The sequence below is a fragment of the Pristiophorus japonicus genome, chromosome 2 (assembly GCF_044704955.1).
Source record: "Pristiophorus japonicus isolate sPriJap1 chromosome 2, sPriJap1.hap1, whole genome shotgun sequence".
Taxonomy (NCBI): Eukaryota; Metazoa; Chordata; class Chondrichthyes; family Pristiophoridae; genus Pristiophorus; species Pristiophorus japonicus.
The window spans coordinates 375,445,116-375,457,434 of record NC_091978.1 but is presented as its reverse complement, the minus strand read 5'-3'; positions in this window follow the sequence as shown (position 1 = coordinate 375,457,434).

Here is a 12,319-nt window from a genome sequence, read left to right as displayed (position 1 = left end):
CGTTGTAATTTCCCTGCTGCAACACACACCCAACCCCATATGATGATGCATCGCATGTTAAAACTAGTTTTTGCAGAGGTCAGAAAAAGTCAACAATTTGTTAGAACAAAGCAGGTTCCGCGCCCTGTTGAAAGCCTTTTCCTGACAGTCCCCCCAGAACCAGTCACAACCCTTACGCAGGAGCACATGTGACGGCTCCAACAATGTGCTTAAGTTAGGCAGGAAGTTCCCGAAATAGTTCAAAAGTCCCAGGAACGATCGCAACTCCGATGTGTTGCTGGGCTGGGGCGCATGACGGATCGCCTCCGTTTTGGATTCGGTGGGCCGGATCCCGTCTGCAGCAACCCTCCTGCCCAAAAACTCGACCTCTGGGGCCAAAAACATACACTTGGCCTTTTTCAGCCATAGGCCTACCCGGTCCACTCAGCGTAGTACCTCCTCCAGGTTGTGGAGGTGTTCCTTGGTGTCTCGACCCGTTATTAGGATGTCGTCTTGGAATACGATTGTGCCGGAAATGGATTTGAGCAATCTTTCCATGTTCCTCTGGAAGATTGCGGCTGCTGAACGAATGCCAAATGGACACCTGTTGTAGATGAATAGTCCCTTGTGCGTCGTGATGGTGGTCAGAAGCTTGGATTCTTCAGCCAGTCCTTGAGTCATGTAGGCCAAAGTGAGGTCCGACTTAGTGAACAGCTTGCCACCTGCCAACGTGGCAAAAAGCTCCTCCACTCTCGGGAGCGGGTATTGGTCCTGCAGCGACACTCGGTTGATGGTGGCTTTGTAGTCGCCATAGATCCTGACTGAGCCATCCGCTTTAAGGTCAGGAACGATGGGACTTGCCCAGTCACTGAATTCAACAGGCGAAATTATGCCCTCTCTGAGCAGCCTGTCCAATTCACTCTCAATTTTCTCACGCCTCACATACGGCACCGTTCTGGCTTTGTGGTGCACTGGTCTGGCATCCGGGGTGATGTGTATCACTACTTTGGTGCCCTTGAACGTTCTGACACCGGGTTGAAACAGTGACCCGAATTTTTGTAGGACCTGTGAGCATGAACTTCGCTCCACAGACGAAATGGTGTGCACATCTCCGAATTTCCAGTTCATCTCGGCTAGCCAGCTCCTTTCCAAAAGCGCGGGGCCATTTCCCGGAACAATCCAGAGTGGCAGGCGGTTCTGTGATCCATTGTGTGTTACCACCAGGTTTGCACTGCCCAGCACTGGGATAATTTCTTTGGTGAACGTGCGTAGCTGCGTGTCAATGCGTTCCAGTTTGGGCCTTCTAGCTCTGTGTGGCCATAGTCTCTCAAATTGTTGGATGCTCATAAGGGACTGGCTGGCTCCCGTATCCAGCTCCATGCGCACCGGGATGCCATTCAATAAAACTTTCATGATCATGGGCGGCGTTTTAGTGTAACATAGAAACATGGAAAATAGGTGCAGGAGTAGGCCAATCAGCCCTTCGAGCCTGCACCACCATTCAATATGATCATGGCTGTGATCATGTCAGTACCCCTTTCCCGCTTTCTCTCCATACCCCTTGATCCCTTTAGCCGTAAGGGCCACATCTAACTCCCTCTTGAATATATCCAATGAACTGGCATCAACGATTCTCTGCAGCAGGGAATTCCACAGCTTAACAACTCTCTGAGTGAAGTAGTTTCTCCTCATCTCAGTCCTAAATGGCCTACCCCTTATCCTAAGACTATGTCCCCTGGTTCTGGACTTCCCCAACATCGGGAACATTCTTCCCGCATCTAACCTGTCCTGTCCTGTCAGAATCTAATACATTTCTATGAGATCCCCTCTCATCCTTCTAAACTCCAGTGTATAAAGACCCAGTTGATCCAGTCTCTTCTCATATGTCAGTCCAGCCATCCCTGGAATCAGTCTGGTGAACCTTTGCTGCACTCCCTCAATAACAAGAACATCCTTCCTCAGATTAGGAGACCAAAACTGAACACAATATTCCAGGTGAGGCCTCACCAAGGCCCTGTACAATTGCAGTAAGACCTCCCTGCTTCTATACTCAAATCCCCTAGCTATGAAGGCCAACATACCATTTGCCTTCTTCACCGCCTGCTGTACCTGCATGCCAATTTTCAATGACTGATGAACCATGACACCCAGGTCTCGTTGCACCTCCCCTTTTCCTAATCTGCCGCCATTCAGATAATATTTTGCCTTCGTGTTTTGCCACCAAAGTGGATAACCTCACATTCATCCACATTATACTGCATCTGCCATGCATTTGCCCACTCTCCTAACCTGTCCAAATCACCCTGCAGCCTCTTAGCATCCTGCTCACAGCTCACACCGCCAACCAGTTTAGTGTCATCTGCAAACTTGGAGATATTACCCTCAATTCCTTCATCCAAATCATTAATGTATATTGTGAAGAGCTGGGGTCCCAGCACTGAGCCCTGCGGTACTCCACTAGTTACTGCCTCCCATTCCGAAAAGGACCCGTTTGTCCCGACTCTCTGCTTCCTGCCTGCCAACCAATTCTCTATCCATGCCAGTACATTACCCCCAATACCATGTGCCTTGATCTTGTCCACCAATCTCTTATGTGGTACCTTGTCGAAGGCCTTTTGAAAGTCCAAATACACCACATCCACTGGCTCTCCCTTGTCCACTCTACTAGTTACATCCTCAAAAAATTCCAGAAGATTTGTCAAGCATGATTTCCCTTTCATAAATCCATGCTGACTTGGACCGATCCTTTCCAAATGCGCTGCTATTTCATCCCTAACAATAGATTCTAACATTTTCCCCACTACTGATGTCAGGCTAACCGATCTATAATTATACTTTTTCTCTCTCCATCCTTTTTTAAAAAGTGGTGTTACATTAGCTACCCTCAGTCCATAGGAACTGATCCAGAGTCGATAGACTGTTGGAAAATGATTACCAATGCATCCACTATTTCTAGGGCCACCTCCTTAAGTACTCTGGGATGCAGACAATCAGGCATTGGGGATTTATCGTCCTTCAATCCCATCAATTTCCCCCACACAATTTCCCACGTAATAAGTATATCCTTCAGTTCCTCCTTCTCACTAGACCCTTGGTCCCCTGGTACTTCCGGAAGGTTATTTGTGTCTTCCTTCATGAAGACAGAAACAAAGTATTTGTTCAATTGGTCTGCCATTTCTTTGTTCCCCATTATTAATCCATCTGAGTCCGACTGCAAGGGATCTACATTTGTTTTCACCAATATTTTTCTCTTCACATATCTATCGAAGCTTTTGCAGTCAGTTTTTATGTTCCCGGCAAGCTTCCTCTCATACTCTATTTCCCCCTCTTAATTAAACCTTTTGTCCTCCTCTGCTGAATTCTAAATTTCTCCCAGTCCTCAGGTTTGCTACTTTTTCTGGCCAATTTATATGCCTCTTCCTTGGAGTTAACACTAATTTCCCTTGTTAGCCACAGTTGAGCCACCTTCCCTGTTTTATTTTTACTTCAGACAGGGATGTACAATTGTTGAAGTTCATCCATGTGATCTATAAATGTTTGCCATTGCCTATCCACTGTCAACCCTTTAAGTATCATTTGCCAGTCTATTCTAGCCAATTCACGTCTCATACCATCGAAGGTACCTTTCCTTAAGTTCAGGACCCTAGTTTTTGAATTAACTGTGTCACTCTCCATCTTAATAAAGAATTCTACCATATTATGGTCACTCTTCCACAAGGGGCCTCGCACAACAAGATTGCTAATTAGTCCCTTCTCATTACACATCACCCAGTCTAGGATGGCCAGCTCTCTAGTCGGTTCCTCCATATATTAGTCAAGAAAACCATCCCTAATACACTCCAGGAAATCCTCCTCCACCGCATTGCTACCAGTTTGGTTAGCCCAATCAATATGTAGATTAAAGTCGCCCATGATAACTGCTGTACCTTTATTGCACACATCCCTTATTTCTTGTTTGATGCTGTCCCCAACCTCACTACTACTGTTTGGTGACTTGTACACAACTCCCACTAGCATTTTCTGCCCTTTGTTATTCCGCAGCTCCACCCATACCGATTTCACATCATCCAAGGTATTGTCCTTCCTTACTATTGCATTAATTTCCTCTTTGACCAGCAATGCCACCCCGCCTCCTTTTCCTTTCTGTCTATCCTTCCTAAATGCTGAATGCCCTTGGATATTGAGTTCCCAGCCTTGGTCACCCTGGGCCGCAACCGAGACTCCAGGATGGTATGTTGCTTCCCTGGTGCAAGGGTCAAGGATGTCTCGGAGCGGGTGCAAGACATTCTGAAAAGGGAGGGTGAACAACCAGTTGTCGTGGTGCACATTGGTACCAACGATATAGGTAAAAAAAAGGGATGAAGTCCTACGAGATGAATTTAAGGAGCTAGGAGCTAAATTAAAAAGTAGGACCTCAAAAGTAGTAATCTCGGGATTGCTACCAGTGCCACGTGCTAGTCAGAGTAGGAATCGCAGGATAGCTCAGAAGAATATGTGGCTTGAGCAATGGTGCAGCAGGGAGGGATTCAAATTCCTGGGGCATTGGAACCGGTTCTGGGGGAGGTGGGACCAGTACAAACTGGACGGTCTACACCTGGGCAGGACCGGAACCAATGTCCTAGGGGGAGTGTTTGCTAGTGCTGTTGGGGAGGAGTTAAACTAATATGGCAGGGGGATGGGAACCAATGCAGGGAGATAGAGGGAAACAAAATGGAGACAGAAGCAAAAGACAGAAAGGAGATGAGTAAAAGTGGAGGGCAGAGAAACCCAAGGCAAAAAACTAAAAGGGGCACTGTACAGCAAAATTCCAAAGGGTCAAAGTGTAATAAAAAGGCAAGCATGAAAGCGCGGTGCCTCAATGCGAGGAGTATTTGAAACCCAGGAGAGGGCCCTAAGCTAGTTAGAGTGGGTGAGAGCTCAGATGAACAGGACCCCAGGAAAGAATGCAAAAGGCAGGAGGCAACAGAGCAGAGTAGCACTGGGGTAAGTGTAAACCACAAGGTGATAGGAAGGGACAATATGTATGAATATAAAGGGGCTGCAGGAGGGGTCAAAACTAAAAATCATGGTTTAAAAACTAGTATTAAAACACTCTACCTAAATACACGCAGCATTCGAAATAAAGTAAATGAGTTGACGGCACAAATCATTACAAATGGGTATGATTTGGTGGCCATTACAGAAACGTGGTTGCAGGATGGCCAAGACTGGGAATTAAACATACATGGGTATCTGACAATTCAGAAAGATAGACAAGAAGGGAAAGGAGGTGGGGTAGCTCTGTTAATAAAGGATGATATCAGGGCAGTTGTGAGAGATGATATTGGCTTGAATGAACAAAATGTTGAATCATTGTGGGTGGAGATTAGAGATAGTAAGGAGAAAAAGTCACTGGTGGGCATAGTTTATAGGCCCCCAAATAATAACTTCACGGTGGGGCGGACAATAATCAAGGGAATAATAAAGGCATGTGAAAAAGGAACGGCAGTAATCATGGGGGATTTTAACCTACATATCGATTGGTCAAATCAAATTGCGCGGGGTAGACTTGAGGAGGAATTCATAGAATGCATACGGGATTGTTTCTTAGAACAGTATGTTACAGAACCTACAAGGGAGCAAGCTATCTTAGATCTGGTCCTGTGTAATGAGACAGGAATAATAAACGATCTTCTAGTAAAAGATCCTCTCGGAATGAGTGATCACAGTATGGTTGAATTTGTAATACAGATTGAGGGTGAGGAAGTAGTGTCTCAAACAAGCGTACTATGCTTAAACAAAGGGGACTACAGTGGGATGAGGGCAGAGTTGGCTAAAGTAGACTGGGAACACAGACTAAACAGTGGCACAATTGAGGAACAGTGGAGGACTTTTAAGGAGCTCTTTCATAGTGCGCAACAAAAATATATTCCAGTGAAAAAGAAGGGATAACCAGCTGTGGATAACCAAGGAAATAAAGCAGAGTATCAAATTAAAAACCAATGCGTATAAGGTGGCCAAGGTGAGTGGGAAACTAGAAGATTGGGAAAATTTTAAATGACAGCAAAGAATGACTAAGAAAGCAATAAAGAAAGGAAAAATAGATTACAAAAGTAAACTTGCGCAAAACATAAAAACAGATAGTAAAAGCTTTTACCGATATATCAAACGGAAAAGAGTGACTAAAGTAAATGCTGGTCCCTTAGAAGATGAGAAGGGGGATTTAATAATGGGAAATGTGGAAATGGCTGAGACTTTAAACAATTATTTTGCTTCGGTCTTCACAGTGGAAGACACAAAAACCATGCCAATAATTGCTGGTCACGGGAATGTGGGAAGGGAGGACCTTGAGATAATCACTATCACTAGCGAGGTAGTGCTGATCAGGCAAATGGGACTCAAGGTAGACAAGTCCCCTGGTCCTGAAGAAATGCATCCCAGGGTATTAAAAGAGATGGCGGAAGTTATAGCAGATGCATTTGTTATAATCTACCAAAAGTCTTTGGACTCTGGGGAGGTACCAGCGGATTGGAAAGCAGCTAATGTAACGCCTCTGTTTAAAAAAGGGGGCAGACAAAAGGCAGGTAACTATAGGCCAGTTAGTTTAACATCTGTAGTGGGGAAAATGCTTGAAGCTATCATTAAGGAAGAAATAGCAGGACATCTAGATAGGAAGAGTGCAATCAAGCAGACGCAACATGGATTCATGAAGGGGAAATCATATTTAACTAATTTACTGGAATTCTTTGAGGATATAACGAGCATGGTGGATAGAGGTGGGTGTACCGATGGATGTGGTGTATTTAGATTTCCAAAAGGCATTCGATAAGGTGCCACACAAAAGGTTACTGCATAAGATAAAGGTACGCGGAGTCAGAGGAAATGTATTAGCATGGATCGAGAATTGGTTGGCTAACAGAAAGCAGAGTCGGGATAAATTGGTCCTTTTCGGGTTGGAAATCGGTGGTTAGTGGTGTGCCACAGAGATCAGTGCTGGGACCACAACTGTTTACAATATACATAGATGACCTGGAAGAGGGGACAGAGTGTAGTGTAACAAAATTTGCAGATGACACAAAGATTAGTGGGAAAGCGAGTTGTGTAGAGGACACAGAGAGGCTGCAAAGGGATTTAGATAGGTTAAGCGAATGGGCTAAGGTTTGGCAGATGGAATACAATGTTGGAAAATGTGAGGTCATCCACCTTGGAAAAAAAAACAGTAAAAGTGAATATTATTTGAATGGGAGGAAGTACAACATGTTGCGGTGCAGAGGGACCTGGGGTCCTTGTGCATGAATCCCAAAAAGTTAGTTTGCAGGTGCAGCAGGTAATCAGGAAGGTGAATGGAATGTTGGCCTTCATTGCGAGAGGGATGGAGTACAAAAGCAGGGAGGTCCTGCTGCAACTGTATAGGGTATTGGTGAGGCCGCACTGGAGTACTGTGTGCAGTTTTGGTCACCTTACTTAAGGAAGGATATACTAGCTTTGGAGGGGGTACAGAGACGATTCACTAGGCTGATACCAGAGATGAGGGGATTACCTTATGATGATAGATTGAGTAGACTGGATCTTTACTCGTTGGAGTTCAGAAGGATGAGGGGTGATCTTATAGAAACATTTAAAATAATGAAAGGGATAGACAAGATAGAGGCAGAGAGGTTGTTTCCACTGGTAGGGGAGACTAGGACTGGGGGGCACAGCCTCAAAATACGGGGGAGCCAATTTAAAACCAAGTTGAGAAGGAATTTCTTCTGCCAGAGGATTGTGAATCTGTGGAATTCTCTGCCCAAGGAAGCAGTTGAGGCGAGCTCATTGAATGTATTCAAATCACAGATAGATAGATTTTTAACCAATAAGGGAATTAAGGGTTATGGGGAGCGGGCGGGTAAGTGGAGCTGAGTTCACGGCCAGTTCAGCCATGATCTTGCTTTCAGTTGCACGAGAGGCGTCGGGGGCGGAGTCCAGAGGACGCAGGTGCAGAAAAAACGCAGTGCATATAGTCACAGTGATTTAACAATGGGGATAGGGAACTAGGGAGCAATTAGCTTAACGTCGGTTGTTGGAAATGTAATGGGATCTTACTCAAAGACGGAACAGAAAAATATCTAGAAACCAAAACTATAATAAAGAATAATTAGTATTTCTTATGTTCTTATGTTCACTTTTTATAGAAAACTGATTATCATCACAGCAATATTAATGAAATGAAATTGAGAAAGAGCGCGAGCTACCTGTCTGAGTAGCAGCCAGGCAGAGGCACTGGCAGTCGATGGGGTCATGTATTTCACCATCTTGCAATGACTATAAGTATGTAACTGTAACTCATACATACTGTACCTGTACCCTTGTAATGCACACCCTGACCACAGGGAGTGAGCTCCTCACCTGGAATTTTAGGTATAAAAGGGGAGGTCCCACCCAGGATCAGCACTCTTCAGTCCTGGAAATAAAGTGAAGGTCACAGAGTGACCATGTCTGATATATACATGCCTCGTGTGAGTTTGTAACAAGGTGCAGAGACACTACAGATGGCTTGCCAGAATATTATCGGTGAGCTGATAAGGTGGCACTGCAAATACACAACAATCTTTTCCCTTTTTTGTCTCAGGCCAAGATGTTACAGTGCCACCACTGGAGAATGCAGCAATAGCAGATGGAACAAAAGCAAAATACTGCGTAACTGGAAATCTGAAATAAAAACAGAAAATGCTGGAAATACTCGGCAGGTCAGGCAGCATCTGTGGAGAGAGACACAGAGTTAACGTTTCAGGTCCATGACCTTTTGTCAGAACTGGAATAAGTTCAAGATGTAACAAGTTTTAAGCTGGGGCAGGGAGAGGGGGGAGGGGAGGGGAGGAGAAAAGGGAAGGCCTGTGATTGGGTGGGAGGCAGGAGAGGTTAAAGGACAGAGGGATGATGGTGCGAGGCAAAGGGTGGTATTGGGACAAGTACAGAAACAAACGATGAGATTAGAAGAGGTGTAGATGAGAATATCTGAATCATCATCATTTGCTGTCTGCAGAACTGGGGCAGAGAGTATGATGTGAAATTGTTGAACTTGATGTTGAACCAGGAAAAGTTCAAAGTGCCAAATCAACAGATAATCGAAAGAAGAATAGCAGATGGATCAGAAAAGTCCCAGGGCCTCCACTGAAGTTATTTTTTAAATTGGCACTTAGAAAGACCTGGGATGTGGGCGTTGCTGGCAAGGCCGGCATTTATTGCCCATCCCTAATTGCCCCTTGAGAAGGTGGTGGTAGGCTGCCTTCTTGAACCGCTGCAGTCCGTGTGGTGAAGGTGCTCCCACAGTGCTGTTAGGGAGGGAGTTCCAGGATTGTGACCCAGCGATGATGAAGGAACGGCCGATATATTTCCAAGTCAGGATGGTGTGTGACTTGGAGGGGAATGTGGAGGTGGTGGTATTCCCATGCGCCTGCTGCCCTTGTCCTTCTAGGTGGTAGAGGTCACGGGTTTGGGAGGTGCTGCTGAAGAAGCCTTGGCGAGTTGCTGCAGTGCATCTTGTAGATGGTACACACTGCAGCCAGGGGGCGCCGGTGGTGGAGGGAGTGAATGTTGAAGGTGGTGGATGGGGGGCCAATCAAGCGCCTACTTTGTCCTGGATGGTGTCGAGCTTCTCGAGTGTTGTTGGAGCTGCACTCATCCAGGCAAGTGGAGAGTGTTCCATCACACTCCTGACTTGTGCCTTGTAGATGGTGGAAAGGCTTTGGGGAATTCAGGAGGTGAGACACTCAGGTCCAGTTCCCTGCCCGCTCCCCATAACCCCTTAGCCAATGTCTTTAGCCAATTTTGTATCCATGCTGCCACTGTCCCTTTTATTCCATGGGCAAGCCTATTATGTGGCACTTTATCAAATGTCTTTTGGAAATCCATGTACACCATGTCAAACGCATTGCTCTCATCAACCCTCTCTGTTACCTCATCAAAAAACTCAATCAAGTTAATTAAACACGATTTGCTTTCTGTAATTAATCCATACTTGTCCAAGTGACTATTAATTTTGTCCCGGAATTTCATTTCTAAAAGCTTTCCCATTCCCGAGGTTAAAGTGGCAGGTCGGCACTGGGTGTAACCTTACACCCTTTTTTGATCAAGGTGCAACACTGGGGATTCTCCATCCCTCTGGCACCACCCCAGTATTTCTATAACTTGGATCCAACAGCTCCTCATCATAACAATGGGCATTTGTATAGTGTCTTCAAAGTAGGAAAGGGCCCCAAGGTGCTTCACACCGAGCTAGAGAAGCAGATATTAGGAGGGTTGATCAAAAACTTGGTCATAACTTAAGAGTATAAGAACTAGGAGCAGGAGTAGGCCATACGGCCCTTCGAGCCTGCTCCGCCATTTAATACGATCATGGCTGATCCGATCATGGACTCAGCTCCACTTCCCTGCCCGCTCCCCATAATCCCTTAATCCCTTGTCGGTTAAGAAACTGTCTATCTCTGTCTTAAATATATTCAATGTCCCAGCTTCCACAGCTCCCTGAGGCAGCGAATTTCACAGATTACAACCCTCTGAGAGAAGAAATCCCTCCTCATCTCAGTATTAAATAGGCGGCCCCTTATTCTAAGATTACGCCCCCTGGTTCTAGTCTCCCCTATCAGTGGAAACATCCTCTCTGCACCCACCTTGTCAAAACCCCTCATAATCTTATACATTTCGATAATATCACCTCTCATTCTTCTGAATTCCAATGAGTAGAGGCCCAACCTACTCAACCTATCCTCATAAGTCATCCCCCTCATCTCCGGAATAAACCGAGTGAACCTTCTCTAAACTGCCTCCAAAGCAAGTATATCCTTTCTTAAATATGGAAACCAAAACTGTACGCAGTATTCCAGGTGTGGCCTCGCCAATACCCTGTATAACTGCAGCAAGACTTCCCTGCTTTTATACTCCATCCCCTTTGCAATAAAGGCCAAGATTCCATTAGCCTCCCTGATCACTTGCTGTACCTGCATACTAACCATTTGTGTTTCATGCACAAGTACCCCCAGGTCCCACTGTACTGCAGCACTCTGCAATTTTTCTCCATTTAAATAATAACTTGCTTTTTGATTTTTTTCTGCCAAAGTGCATAACCTCACACTTTCCTACATTATACTCTATCTGCCAAATTTTTGCCCATTCACTTAGCCTGTGTATGTCCTTTTGCAGATTTTTGTGTCCTCCTCACACATTGCTTTTCCTCCCATCTTTGTATCGTCAGCAAACTTGGCTATGTTATACTCGGTCCCTTCTTCCAAGTCATTAATATCGATTGTAAATAGTTGGGGTCCCAGCACTGATCCCTGCGGCACACCACTAGTTACTGAATGCCAACCCGAGAATGAACCATTTATCCTGAATCTCTGTTTTCTGTTTGTTAAAGATCAGTGACTGGAGGACTGCTAACATGGTACCTTTGTTTAAAAAGGGAGAAAGAGATAGACCGAGTAATTATAGGCTAGTCAGCCTAACCTCGGCGGTGGGAAAATTATTGGAGAAAACTCTGAGGGCCAGGATACATCTTCATTTAGAAAGATACAGATTAATCGGGTCAGTCAGCATGGATTTGTTAAGGGAAGGCCATGTCTGTCTAACCTGATTGAATTTTTCGAGGAGGTAATGCGGAGGGTCTTTGAGGGTAGTGCGTTTGATGTAGTGTATATGGATTTTAGCAAGGCTTTTTATCGGGTCCCACATGGCAGCCCATGGGATCCAGGGCAAAGTGGCAAGTTGGATCCAAACTTGGCTCAGAGGCAGGAAGCAAAGGGTAATGGTTGATGAGTGTTTTTGTGACTGGGTGACTGGATGGATGTTTCCAGTGGGGTTCCGCAGGGCTCAGTACCAGGTCCCTTGCTTTTTGTGGTATATATCAATGATTTAGACTTGAATATAGGGAGTATGATTAAGAAGTTTGTAGATGATACAAAAAGTGGCTGTGTGGTTGATAATGAAGAAGAAAGCTGCGGACTGCAGGAAGATATTAATGTACCGGTCAGGTGGGCAGAACAGTGGCAAATGGCATTCAATCCAGAGAAGTGTGAGGTAATGCATTTGGGGAGGTCTAACAAGGCAAGGTTGTATACCTTAAATGGTAGGACACTGAAAATTGTAGAGGAACAAAGGGACCTGGGAGTGCAAGTCCACAGATCCCTGAAGGTAGCAGGCCAGGTAGATAAGGTGGTTACAAAGGCATATGGAATACTTGCCTTTATTATCGAGGCATAGAATACAAGAGCAGCTGGGTTATGCTTGAACTGTATAAAACACTGGTTAGGCCACAGTTGGAGTACTGCGTGCAGTTCTGCTCACCACATTACAGGAAAGATGTGATTGCACTGGAGAGGGTGCAGAG